This window comes from Polistes dominula, unplaced genomic scaffold (genome assembly GCF_049000335.1).
Source record: "Polistes dominula isolate Pdom_NZ unplaced genomic scaffold, Pdom_raw_medaka contig_68, whole genome shotgun sequence".
Classification (NCBI taxonomy): domain Eukaryota; kingdom Metazoa; phylum Arthropoda; class Insecta; order Hymenoptera; family Vespidae; genus Polistes; species Polistes dominula.
The window spans coordinates 797345-812184 of NW_028301034.1; the positions used below are offsets into that span (position 1 = coordinate 797345).

Genomic DNA, 14840 nt, shown 5'->3' on the forward strand with positions numbered 1-14840 from the left:
CTAACATTAGAATGCAAAAAATACTAAAATTATAACGTTATAATGTAAAATACTCTTTATTAGAAATATTATTACCATTGCACACATGCGTAATGTTCGGAAAGTCATATAGACAACATTGAATAGAAGAACTTTCATAGAGGACTATATCAGTCTGAAGGTGAATTTCGAAGAGAAAGATACTCTGATCATATTATTCGAGCTTTTGGACATCAATACACATTCCTATCGATTAATTAACAATTATTTTAATATTCTTATACACCTCACTTACATTACAGAACAATTTAACCATCAAAGTTATCACTACGCAGGAGTGATAAAATAATTACATTCGAATAGAAAAAATACTAAAATAAGAACTTTACAATCTTAAATTCTATTTATTAGAAATATTATTACCGTTGCATACATGCGCAATGTTCGAAAAGTCATATAAACCACATTGAGTAAATGCCGTTTCATAGATGACAATTTGTCAGTCTGAAGGTGAATCTCGAAGAGGACGGTACTACGATCATATAATTCGAGCTTTTGAACATCAATACACATTCCCATCGATTAATTAACAATTATTTTAATATTCTAATACACTCTACTTATTTTACAGGAATATTTCACCCTCTTAGTCATCACTGCGCAGGCGCGATGAAATAATTACATTCGAATAGAAAAAATACTAAAATAAGAACTTTACAATCTTAAATTCTCTTTATTAAAAATATTATTACTGTTGCATGCATGCGCAATGTTCGAAAAGTCATATAAACCACATTGAGTAAATGCAGTTTCATAGATGACAATTTACTAGTCTGAGGGTGAATTTCGAAGAGGAAGATACTCCGATCATATAATTCGAGCTTTTGGACATCAATACACATTCCCATCGTATAATTAACAATTATTTTAATATTCTAATGCTCTCTTTGTATATCACATGTAATTTAACCCTCGATGTCATCACTGCGCAGGTGTGATAAAATAATTACATTCGAATAGAAAAAATAATAAAATAAGAACTTTACAATCTTAAATTCTCTTTATTAGAAATATTATTACTGTTGCATACATGCGCAATGTTCGAAAAGTCATATAAACCACATTGAGTAAATGCAGTTTCATAGATGACAATTTGTCAGTCCGAAGGTGAATTTCGAAGAGGAATATACTCCGATCATATAATTCGAACTTTTGAACATCAATGCACATTCCCATCGATTAATTAACAATTATTTTGATATTCTAATACACTCTACTTATTTTACAGGAATATTTCACCCTCTTAGTCATCACTGCGCAGGCGCGATGAAATAATTACATTAGAATAAAAAGAATGCTAAAATCTGATTGTTACAATGTTAAATTATCTTTATTGGGAATATTATTACCGTTGTACACATGCGCAACATTAGGAAAGTCATATAAACAATATTAAATATAAGAATTTGTATTGAGGACAACGTGCCAGTCTGAAGGTGAATTTCGAAGAGGACGGTACTCCGATCACATACTTGGTGTTTTTAAACAACAATTTACAATTTCTTTGATTAATTAACAATTATTTTAATATTCTAATGCTCTCTTCTTATATTACATGTAAATTTAACTCTCGATGTCGTCACTGCGTATGTGTGATAAAATACTAACATTAAAATGTAAAAAATACTAAAATCATAATGTTGTAATATTAAATACTCTTTATTAGAAATATTATTACCGTTGCACACATGCGCAATGTTCGGACAACCATGTAAACAACATTGAATAGAAGAACTTTCATAGAGGACTATATCAGTCTGAAGGTGAATTTCGAAGAGGACGGTACTCCGATCATATAATTCGAGCTTTTAGACATCAATGCACATTCCCATCGGTAAATTAACAATTATTTGAACATAATTATTATTTTGAATTTACTATTAAATATTCTTATGGTATATAGGATACACTGTCTTGAATAAAAAAGTTTTTATAAACATAGGTTGATATGTCAACCGTTTTTGTGATATAAGGTATTATCAAAAATGAGTCTGTTCTTTTCTAATTTTTTTTTTTTTTTCAAGTAACATCAATAAAGTAAGACTCAAGTTCTAGTAAATCGTAAATCGGTAAACGTGATGGTTAAGATTGAATAGGAAAGAGAATCTGATCAACGATTAACGTTATTAATTCCACTTTTCTTTGACGATAACTAAAAAGAAAAGTCGAGTCATTTAAAAAGAACTGGACGTACTCTCAAAGATACTCGAAGTTAAGAACATTTGTTTTCTCAATCGATTAATCGATTAAAATCGGTAATTAAAAGCGATTGCTGTTGTAGCAGTGCCGTGTTCCGGCAATAGTATCCGAATGAGGGTAGGAGAAGAATAAGAAGCAGAAGAAGAAGAAGAAGAAGAAGAAGGCTGACGCGAAAGGATTCAAAGTTTCTCGATTGGAACCCGTCATGGTAGAGGGTTCTTTGAACACAAAGGATCCTTCGATTCGAAGGACCTGTCCTCCTCGAGAGAATGCAAAGGCGTATCGCAATACGCGGAAAAATAGTTTAGAAGAGGACGAAAGGAGTTCTCTTGATATATCGAAGAAAGAATAAGAGGAAAAAAATACGAAGAAAGAACCAAAGTCGATACGAATCCTCTACTTCGCTATCCGTTCTGAATATTCCCCATTTCAAAGTCATAACGAGCGGAGGCGTGATATCCGTAAAGCCGTAAAATCGAATGACTCCTCTCGGCTCAAGAACGCTTTTCTTTCTCTTTCTTCCTATCTTCTCGTTAGCATTTTTTCACGTCTATAGCGTCTATAGCTCCCATTTTTTTCTTTTTTTTTTTGTACAGCCATCTCAAAGTCACACGGTCTGTAATTTTCATCCTTAAAAATAGAAAATATTTCTTACAACTAGATCCTCTTTCTAATTTTACCAATCGTAAACTTTTTGAAATAGTTTCTATCAACGTCGACATAAAACGTTTCTTTTTTTCTTTTTTTTTTTTAATATTTAAATTGAATATAATTAGTATATTTTATTTTTAAATTTATATTTTCTTTTCTTTACTTATCATTAAAGGTGCGATTTCATTGCTGACGCTTGACGCTAACTTTGAGCGTCAAATTTGACCACATTATATAATTTCGATCAAAGTGCCATCTAGATAAGAAGCAGCTACAAAGCTGAAAATATTTGAGCTTTTAATTAATTAACGCTGGTATCATTTACTTGACGCTAATAAATTTATATCGAATCGAATTACAATCGACGATTACGTTGATTACGTTTTTTTTTAAATAATTATTTATGAAATATTATAATATATAACATATTATGGATTTTGAAGAGGTAATACCTATAACAATTCTCTGTTTCATATAAATTAAACAAATCATTTTTTGCTTTGTAAAAAATTAAATACTACATTCTGACCTATTGATACTCATTAAAATATAAACAAATATTTTAATATGCCAAGTAACAAGTATTTTATAAATTATTATTTTTGCACTGTTAATTTAACTGTGTTGTTGTGTTGATCCGAATAGGTTAGGGAATAATATAAATCGATAAGTCAACCTTCGACTTTTGTTACTTGTAAAACGCTATTTTTATTCGTCAGTGTCGCTTGACGCTACTGTTTGACGCTCAGATTTGACGCTGCTTCTTATCTAGATGGCACTTCAATCGAAATTATATAATGTGGTCAAATTTGACGCTTGACGCTATCTTTGAGCGTCAAATTTGACCACATTATAAAATTTCGATCAAAGTGCCATCTAGATAAGAAGCAGCTACAAAGCTGAAAATATTTGAGCTTTAAATTAATTAACCCTGGCATCATTTACATACTAGTATAGTTTTTTAGCATACATTTTTTTTCTCAACTGTAAATATATTTCATTATATATGAGAGCTAGTAAGATTCTTCTTCGTCTAATTTTATCAATTTCCGCTTGTCGAATTATTTCGCGGCACTGATAAATCCATCGTTGGTATTTGAAATTCGCAGACATTTCCGTTCCAAATAAAATATAAATAAAAAATACAATTAAAAATATGAATATATATTTTAATCATTATAAGATACAACATTGATCCCCTCTCCTCCCCTTCCCACCGCCGATGATAATAACTCATTTAGATGCACCGTACCGTACACGATTTTATTCATGAAAAAAAAAATATATTTATTAGCTAAACTTTGACTGTATACATTTGTAAACAAAATTTCATTAAATTCTTACTCCATTCATTTCAAATTTAAATGAATTATAAATACATACACGAATACATATCCTCCTTATTATTCACTCACACGTTTTAACGACACATTTAAAAGACAAAAATCAATAGATACAATTATTCGTGATTAAATTATTTACTTTGCGTGCACTCGAACGTATTATACGGTCGTAAAAAAAGAAAAAGAAAAAAAGAAAAGAAAAGAATTCCAACGATGCGACATGCGGTGTCAATCGGACGAGAAACCGTTCCCGCGTTAATTATGCGAGACATTACGAGGGAGCAGTTTCTTTTCTAAGGGAAAACGTCGTGGGTGTGTGGAGGGAGGGAGGGAGGAGAGTGGAGGGGGGACTAGGGTGAAGAGGGATAAGATACTCGGATACATAGGAGAGGAGAGGGAAGAGGGAAGGGTTGGAGGGGGGGGGGTTGGGACGAATCAAGAAGCAAGCGGTCGACCTCCAGTAGAGCTTTAATTGTTCTTAATTACTTCTGCGCCAAGTTCCATCGGATTTAATCTGTCGTTTTCTCGTCGTTCTAAGAATAACTTTTGGTTGCGTTGGTTGGACATACGATCATTTTCGTTCGTTCAAGAAAAGAATAGAATAGAATAGAATAGAACAGAATAGAGTAGAATAGAATAGAATAGAATTGAATAGAGAATAGAACGCAGAATAGAATAGTACATAATAGAATATAGAATAAAATAAAAAATAGAATATAATTGAATATGATAAGAAATAGGAAAGGATAGAAAAATAATGAAGTATAAAAATACATAGATTGGGATACTTTTTAGTTTAGTAAAATCGATCAATGATCGAAAATGGTCAGACTCGAGGAGGCGTCTGGGAGTAAGAAATACGCGACTTGTCCAAAAAAGCAGAGGCGTTGAGAACTGTACGGTGTGCGTCATAGGGTGGAGGATGGCTATATAGAAGGAGGAAGAGGAGGTGGAGGAGGAAGAGGAGGAGGAGGAGGAGGAGGAAGTGGAGACACGTACAATGTAGCACGCATGAGTCACTCATTCATGCCTGGCTCGAGCTGCCGACCGCGGGCGTCGTACGATTATGTAATACACCAGTCGGCTCACGCGGGTGTAAATGCGTCTTTCTCTTTCTCTCTCTCTCTCTCTCTCTCTCTCTCTCTTTCACGCTTTTTTCTCTCTCTTCCTGTCTCTCGTATACGCGTACACGCGTCGATAAAAGAACACTCGGAAAAGAGAGAGAGAAAGAGGAAGAGTGAAAAAGTATATATATACACATATGCATTTAAACACACATAATTCTCACGCTAAGAATACCAACTTTATAATAAGAACTCTAACACAACTAGTATAAACTTTATGAGAATCTTACTATCTTCATCAACACAATCAAAAGGTTTTTTTTTTTTTTAATAAATATTTTCTAATTATAGTATATACAAGATCATTGGGAGTAAGTATGTCAATGTACTTGTATTATATATACGTATAAACTTGAATACTTGTGTGGTTTTTAATGATTTTTATATATATATATGTGTAATAAGTATTTTCAACTAGGTACCGCAGATAACGCAAAAGTATATAATTGTGATTTTTAAAAATATTTATCTTGAAAATAATTGGCTATCACCTAATGTGGTATATATATAATTGGGATTCGTGAAAAAAATTGGACCACTGAACCGACTGGACCGGGATTCGAACCACGGATCTTTCGCTTTCCGGGCGACTGCTCTTTTAACCAATTGAGCTATCCAGGGCCCACCGACCAATTCTCTCACTTCTTCTCACGAACGCCCAATAAGTTTGGCATGGAGGCGCTCGTTCCACATATATAAGTAGGATTTTCAAAGGTATACATTATAATGTGTCAAAATAATTTATTATTTGACTTGAAATCCCTTTGACTGCGGCGCGCTCTCGGACTAATTTTTGCGACTGTTTTTTTATTGACAAATAACCAAAACAGATAATAATGGCAAATAAAATAAAAATATGAATTTTAAAAAAATTTTTTTAAAGTAATTTAGTTGCTATGTTACATATCACAATAAATTCCATGTAAAATTAATCGGTAAAACAGCAATAAAGATGTTTTAGTAAAAATATACAGAGGACGTATATTTACGCCTTTCAAGTATATTGATGGGTTTGTGAGAGCGTACATATACGCCTTTCGAGTATATTGATGGATTTTTGAGAGCGTATATATACGCCTTTAGCAGTCAAAGGATTAGAAAAAAATATATTATCGATTTTAAAAGTTACAGCAATTTTTCCTAACGTAATATCGATTGAAACGAAACAAAAGTCGCGATATTTTACAGAATCCACGAAATGTTTTTTTTTCTTACCATTTACACCTACACAAATCAAAAATTTTCCGAAATACAATATTTTCTATCATACAATTTAATATCATTCATCGTAGTAAGTATCAATGTACTCGCATTACTATCGAAATAATCTCAATGTTATTTAGGATCAATTGATCGAATCGAATGACTCTGTGTTTAAAAATAAAACACAGGAGGATGAACGAACTGTTCGATTTATCGATGAATATTAAACGGGAACGTTTCATAAGCGCTTTTTCGTGGTCGCTCATGCGAACATCTTAAACGATAAATCTTAAGGCGTCCGATTATTCTCGTGCGATAGTTTCTTCTTCTTTTATTTTTTTTCATTTTAGTAAAGTGAAAACTTCTTTAGAATGGGTGTGATTTGAAAAAATGTAACGGAGCGGTAGGCGGCGATGTAACGGAGCGGTAGGCGGCGGTGTAGCAGAGCAGCGGGCGTCTATGAAACGGAGCGGTAGGCGGCGGTGTAACAGAGCAGCGGGCGTCTATGAAACGGCCAAGATACTAAATAAGAAGAGAAAAAAAGACAAACATGTACGATTGAGCTTGCGAGAGAATAAGACAGAATAAGGATATACAGTTTTTACTATTTTCGGTCTTTGACTCGTTGTCCGCACCGCACTCTGCAAATCGCATTCCGCAATCCGAATTCTGCATCCCGAATTTCGCTCTTAAAAACGAGGCACGTTTACTAGGCTCTTTTTCTTTAAAACGCATATATGCGCCCAGTGAAAAACTTTAGGGCGCATATATGCGCCCTGGGGAAAATTTGGGGCTCAACCCTTTAGGAAGTTTCAAAGAGTTCGCCGGAACGCGTTCATGCATTTCGTGCACGCAGAGAGGTGTTTTGTTACTATACATTTTTTAGTTATCATAAGCAACTTGTCTCATTTTTTCAAATTGAGAACTTGCTTATTGTGTAATATGTTATGTATTATATGTCAATAAAACGTAAACTTATTTTTGAATGTGGTAACAATATAATAATAATAATATTATAACAAATAAATGTCCTACAAATATCCTACATCTGATATTCTGCATTCGTCTCATTCTCTCGAAACTTAGTTTTTCGAAGGTTTCACTTCTAACATGTGTGATTTGCACACATGTTGTTTTTTTTTTTCTACCGCCAGAATAAAGCGAGTACACATAACGAGACATTATTAAAGACCCGTCGTAAACAGGATTTTGTGTTTTATTTAACTAGTATGTTCAAGACTAGGATAGAAGTAGGTGTAAGTTACATCTCCGGTATACTACGTCAAGGATTATTATACCTAATCATTTTAACGTTGGACATTAATCCTAAGATTTATCAAACAACATTAGTTTACTTCTCTCTTTCTCTTTCTCTTTCTTTCTTTCTTGCACTCATATTAATTCTTTTATTCCCACGAAATTCTTCCTTCTTACAATTAAACCGGTCGACGTGATTTTAAATTCCAAATTTGTTCCCGTTAATTCATCGATTCAACTTTTCACTAGTTTTGACGAAACATTACCTACATTTATCCAAGATTATAAATGAAGAAACGGGTTTTTTTTTTCGCAAAGGGTAGAAATAAGAATCACCGTTGTGTTATACGGCCGAGTATTCTCGGTGCAAGGTAGATAGAGTTATTGTAGGCTATTTATGGTCTCGACACCAATGCATTTAGAAAGTGGTTTATCTGTGACGATGGGGACATGACTCAACCTTTCGTTCATTCGTTCGTTCGTTAGTTAGTTAGTTAGTTAGTTAGTTAGTTAGTTAGTTCCTTCGTTCAATGGTATTAATACCTTTCTAGCACGACGAAGTACGCGTTGTCCTGAAAAGAAAATCTCCTTGATTGTACAATGATTTCTTTCCATTCTCAACTGCAAAAATTCGTCGTTTGATTTTTCCATGGTAAGAAAATGTTATACGTTTTTTACGTTAATTATATCCTTGCACGATTATCGTCATCGTAGCTTTTGTACTTTTCCTATTTTTACATATATTGTATATACATATTTGTATATGTATAAATAGAAGCACGTGTTCGACTTAAGAATGAAAATAACATTATTTTCATTCGTAGATAAAAATATTTGTATCCTAGAACTTTGTAATCTTTTTATCAAACGTTTAGACATATTTTCCATAAGAATGGTATGAATGAATGAAAGAAGAACGGAAGTGAGAATCATTCAGCATGGGTATACAAAGTAGGGTCTAGTAAATTTGAATGTTACGTAAAAAAAGAAAAAAAAAAAACAATGTTTCAGCTATTTCGAGAAAGATAGAATTCGTTGTGTGTGTGCGCGCATATAAAAATAATTTGTAAACTTTTATCTTAAATTTGAGCTTACTGGACGATAAATTATCTAATGGAAAATTTCCGTAGACGTTAATAAAGACGACAAGGCTGGTTCGGTCGAGAACATTTTTCAATTTGTCGCTCTCCCGTTGTTGGTTAGCAGTTGCTGGGGTTGTTGGTTGATGTTATTTTTTTTTTATTTTTTATTATTTCCACACTCGCGGCTGTTATTTTTGCCGTTCGGCACCGGTGGACGCATTAGTCTTTGTCGTTTTGCCCTGTGGGTGGTCCGACACTTAATTTCGGACAATGTCCGTGCCTCTTTGAAATAGTCTTTTAGATAGTAGAGAAGATACTTTGCTGTTCTCGCGTGTGCAAACTTTCTTCGCACCGGAAGAAGAAGAAGAAGAAGAAGAAGAAAAAGAGCATTGGCTTTCTTTTGTTATTTTTTATTTTGAAAACTTAACTCTCTTGGTATCTTTAACAAAGTTGCAAACGAAAGCAAAACCTCGATTATAAACAGACTCAAGACGATGTGTTTGTCGACAAAAAATTCGATCCACCTCGAGGTTAGATTTCATCGTCATTCAATTTCGAGATTCACATTCATTTCAATTTCAATTATTTATCAATATAAATTTGCAATATATTTAGAAGTAGTAGAAATAAAAAGAAATGTAAAAATAAAAAAGATAAATATAAATAATACGATCCGTTTGAATTTATTCTCGACAGCGTAATAGAAAACCTGTTAACGTCCTTTGAGCATTGAGCTTTTCTAATGTTACCCGTGCGAGACAAGCCATATTGGGTATTGCCATAAATAACTTGTGAGTGCGCAAGGTAAGAAAAGTAATGTATCGCGCGTACGAGAAATGAATGAAAGAAAGTTAAGTTTTACGATATTATTACCGATCATTAAAATACCATGCAACGTCTCTTTGAAAGCGGCCGATGCGTACGTGTGTGATCAATGTAGATACAAGAATTCCTTTAAATCAAAGTAGACACACGGTTGTCGGTATACACACGAACACTATTATTATTATTATATATATATATATACATAACGGCTTCAATGTGAGCTACAAATTTCCACCAGCACCTATCTTTCAACAACCGTCGTCAAACGTCGTGAAATTAAGCAACAACCGAGTTGATTCGAGACCGAGTGCACGATTGCTACGATTGCGTCGATGCACGCCGCGACGATCGTATAACGAGGTTTCACTGAACTAGTTTCCCTCGTGATAGTGGTGCAAGGATATGACATACATTCGTAATGTAAATAAAACGTTTCTCGGTTAAGAGCAAAAAGTAGGGAACAACAAAAAATACATACATATATACATATATATATTTTACAGATATGGGTATGACGAGTAACACGTTTCTTCATTTCTATTCCTGACATTTTCCATAGTTTATTTTGACGAATGTAAAACGTCGTAGGGGTAGATCTTATCTCCGGTACTTCGACAACAAAGAGTAGAAGGAATGAAGGAAGGAAGGAAGGATGAAAGGATGGAATGGGGAATACGATAAGAAGGAAACAAATTTGTTCTGTTGAGAGAGGAGTAAGAAGGGGTGTTATTTAAAAAACGATCTCGATACCGGTGAGACCTGACTTCGAACTTTGTTCACTGCGTAGACAAATAAAACGTACTCTGGGTACCAAGCGCTCTCTGCAGTAAGAATTACGAGACACGTTTTAACGTCCATCGTTTTCTCGGTCCACCACCGTTGTTGTCGGCGCCCACCAATAATACATCGTAGTCTGCTAAATCGGTGCCACCTGGCCTGAATAATGCCACTAAAAATACTTGAACTCGCTTTTAGAAAGAGTCTCGGAAGCTCAAAACGGTCTCTTTGTCGATGTCAGGGAAAAGTTATCCAATACGATTAGTCTATACGACGACCCAATGTTATTTATTTAAATCAGTTAGATTACATTACAAGAACAAGGTTTTACCTATATATTCAGTGTATACACATACATATATCTATATATAGTTGAAAAATATGGAAAGCAAGGTAAAAAGAATAAAAAAAGAGAGAGGCGCAACAAGTTCCCCTTAAAAAAAAAAAAAATATCATGTGAGTAGATCACATGTGTTAGAAGTGAAACCTTTGAAAAACTAAGTTTTGAGAGAATGAGACGAATGCAGAATATCAGGTGTAGGATAATTATAGGGTTGTTACTTTATAAAAATATTATTATTACATTGTTAAATCTTTCAAAAATTCATTTACGTCTTATTAACATATTATACAAAACATATTACACAGTAGGCAAGTTCTCAATTCGAAGAAATGAGACAAGTTGCTTCTGGTAACTACAAAATGTATGGTAACTAAAAACCTTTCTGCATTCAAGCAATGCAAAAAAGCCTTCCGTCGAACTCTTTGAAATTTTCCAAGTATTTTCTTTCTGCAGATTTTCACTAAACTGGCGTTAATATTCGGTCGCAAGACACTTAAACAACAATTCACAACATCAAATTGTAAATAATCTGAATAGAAAAAAAAATATTACAAAAGTGATCTATTAAGATTATGTTTGTCTAGAATGAGTAAAAAGGATAAAAAGATATATATATATATATATTGATTAGAAGCTATTTAAAGAAGTCCTGAAAAAACCTCACTACTTTTCGGAAAAGTAGTGAGGTTTTTTTCCGAAAGTCCGTAGGGTATTTCCGATAAGTCCGTAGGGTTTGTTTAATTAGGCCTCGTAGAAGAGTCTCGTAAACAAGCCTCGTTAAAAAGCCTCTTAACTATCGGACGAGACCTTACGGACTTATCGGACGAGACCCTACGGACTTATCGGAAAGACCCTACGGATTTATCGGAAAGACCCTACGGACTTATCGGAAAGACCCTACGGACTTATCGGAAAGACCTTATGGACTTATCGGAAGGACCCTACGGACTTATCTGAAAGACCTTACGGACTTATCTGAAAGACCCTACGGACTTATTCAAAAAGTTTTTCTACTAGTAGACCTCACTACTTTTTGGATAAAACCTCCCTACTTTTTGGAAAAAACCTCACTACTTTTCGGAGAAAACCTCACTGCTTTTAGTAAAGTTACTCCAAAAGTAGAGAGGTTTTTTCCGAAAAGTAGTGAGGTTGTTTCCGAAAAGAAGTGAGGTTTTTTCCGAAAAGTCCGTAGGGTATTTCCGATAAGTCCGTAGGGTTTGTTTAATTAGGCCTCGTAGAAGAGTCTCGTAAACAAGCCTCTTTAAAAAGCCTCGTAACTATCGGAAAGACCCTACGGACTTATCGGAAACACCCTACGGACTTATTCAAAAAGTTTTTCTACTAGTAGACCTCACTACTCTTCGGAAAAAACCTCACTATTTTTCGGAAAAAACCTCACTGCTTTTAGTAAAGTTACTCCAAAAGTAAAGAGGTTTTTTCCGAAAAGTAGTGAGGTTGTTTCCGAAAAGTAGTGAGGTTGTTTCCGAAAAGTAGTGAGGTTTTTTCCGAAAAGTCCGTAGGGTATTTCCGATAAGTCCGTAGGGTTTGTTTAATTAGGCCTCGTAGAAGAGTCTCGTAAACAAGCCTCTTTAAAAAGCCTCGTAACTATCGAAAAGACCCTACGGACTTATCGGACGAGACCCTACGGACTTATCGGACGAGACCCTACGGACTTATCGGAAAGACCCTACGGACTTATCGGAAAGACCCTACGGACTTATCGGAAGGACCCTACGGACTTATCGGAAACACCCTACGGATTTATTCAAAAAGTTTTTCTACTAGTAGACCTCACTACTTTTTGGAAAAAACCTCACTACCTTTCGGAAAAAAACCTCACTACCTTTCGGAAAAAACCTCACTACTTTTCGGAAAAAATCTTACTATAGAGTTGTTTACTACACTAACAGAGGTGTTTAGTTACCATGCATTTTGTAGTTACCAGTAGCAACTCGTCTCATTTCTTTGAATAGAGAACTTGCTTGCTGTGTAATATGTTATCTTTTTATATATGTTTTTAATAAAACGTATAATAATTTTTGAATGTTATAACAATAATATAATAATAATATTATAACAAATAAACCCAACAATTATCCTACTCCTGATATTTTGCAGACGCCTCTTTCTCCTGAAACTTAGTTTTTCAAAGGTTTCACTTCTAACACGTGTCATCTGCCCACATGATATTTTTACTTTTTAGATCACTCCCATTTTAAAGAAGTTGTCACTTCAAAAACAAAGTAAAAAGAAAAAAAAGGATCTACTTGTTTGTCCTCCCTTCCTCTTAAACACGACAGCTACCATTGAACTCGAAACAAAGGTCTCTTCTAACAGGTACCAACGAACGTACACTGGACTAAAAAGTCAACGATAGTAGGACGTATAAATGACGTTAACCATAAAAGATAGTAAATTATTCTCACGCTTACTTAATTACGATGGGTCAAGTACTCAGACGTTCTAAATTGTTCTTCTTTTAATTAATCGATATTTTAATTCTATATCAGGAAAAGTAGGAACGTTTGCTGATTGAAAAAGATGATAAGGAAGAAGAAGAAGAAGAAGAAGAAGAAGAAGAAGAAGAAAAAGAAAAAATATTTTTATTCTTGCAAAACGAGTGGCGCTAGCTCGTTCATTTGCCTTAAGTTTGAAATCGAGGGAGGATTGGTGGTAGGAGGTGGGACAAAAGGGGGGAAAAAGGAAAAAGAAGAAGAAGAGAAGAGAAGAGGAGAAGGAGGAGGAGGAGGAGGAGGAGGAGGAGGAGAAGAAGAAGAAGAAGAAGAAAAGAGGACCGTCTTGTTCTTCCACCCTGTTAGCCGGGGTGCGAGAGCACGCGACTACCAGACGGCAGGTGTTCGAGATTGTTGCACCGAGCAGATGTTGCCGCCGCCGCCAAACTGCGCCGTTCTTTCCTCTCGGCCTCCTTTCCTCGATTCCCTCGTCTCGTCTCTTCTTCGCACGCCCTACTATAAGTTCTTCCCTTTACCCCTCGTTCCTCTTTTACTTCCCATCCTGCTGCCGTTCTGCCGTTCTCTTCCTGCAATGGCTTCTTCTTCTTCTTCTTCTTCTTCTTCTTTTGGTTCTTTTTCACTTCTTCTTTTTCTATGGTAGGAAACAAATTCTACGTCTACGACGTAGGTACTCGAAAATCAACAGAGAAAGAAAATGAAGAAGAAGTTTGGACCTATTCAATAAAAATACCAGTTTATTCTACGTTTCCAAAACCATATCGAAAGGCAAACTACGTTAACTTCTTCTAGTTTTCAAAATTGTATTCCTCAGTTTCTCGAAAAAAGATTGATCGACCAAACAGTACCTTACTACTTGGTATATTATACTTTCGGATAATTCTTTCTTCACGATTTCTACAATGCTCTGAGAAAAGAAACTGCGTATTTGCTAGTTCGTTCGTTCGTTCGTTCCTTCCTTCCTTCTACCATGCGTTATAGTTTTATTTGTTCCTTTCTTTAGCACGCACACACAGGGTAGACGAACTTTTTGAACACATCCAATTGACAATGGAAAAGGGATCCTACGAGGAAAAAAGAAATAAAAGGTACTTTTTCTGTAGCGAGGAGCAAAAGAAGAAGATGAAGAAAGGATCCTACAGAAGATAATGATGGACTGTTATTTGAAAAATAGTACGTGGAATCGTACGCATCTGCTTCGGTTTGTACTTTTCATCCTTGGCACGTGCCTGGACCCCAAAAACGCGTCCTTTTTCTAAATACTTTTTTTTTTTTGATGATCCCCTTGGATAGGATCATCGTCTTCCTTCCTTTTAAGATTCTTATTAAATTCATGATATTTTTATCTATGATACTAGACAAAACAAAAATATAAGATAAATATTTTAGAGTAGCACGTGTCGTTTTTTATTTGCGATCACGCAAACGTATTGTTCGTAAAGAACAGGAAGACGTACCTATTTCTCTCTCTCTCTCTTTCTCTCTCGATCAATCTTTGAAGATCCCTTTTCGTAGATCACGCTCTA

At 34.7% G+C, this 14840-nt stretch overlaps 1 protein-coding gene and 1 long non-coding RNA gene across 4 annotated transcripts in view; both read left to right on the forward strand.

Annotated features, from left to right (window-relative positions):
• Pdk1 (Phosphoinositide-dependent kinase 1) overlaps positions 1-14840 on the forward strand; it is a 277088-nt gene that overhangs the window by 110124 nt on the left and 152124 nt on the right. The gene's annotated exons all lie outside the window — the stretch shown is intronic.
• On the forward strand, positions 751-2809 carry LOC149031859 (uncharacterized). The gene is made up of 2 exons (XR_016177259.1): positions 751-1873; positions 2321-2809. It is a non-coding gene; the product is annotated as an uncharacterized LOC149031859 (long non-coding RNA).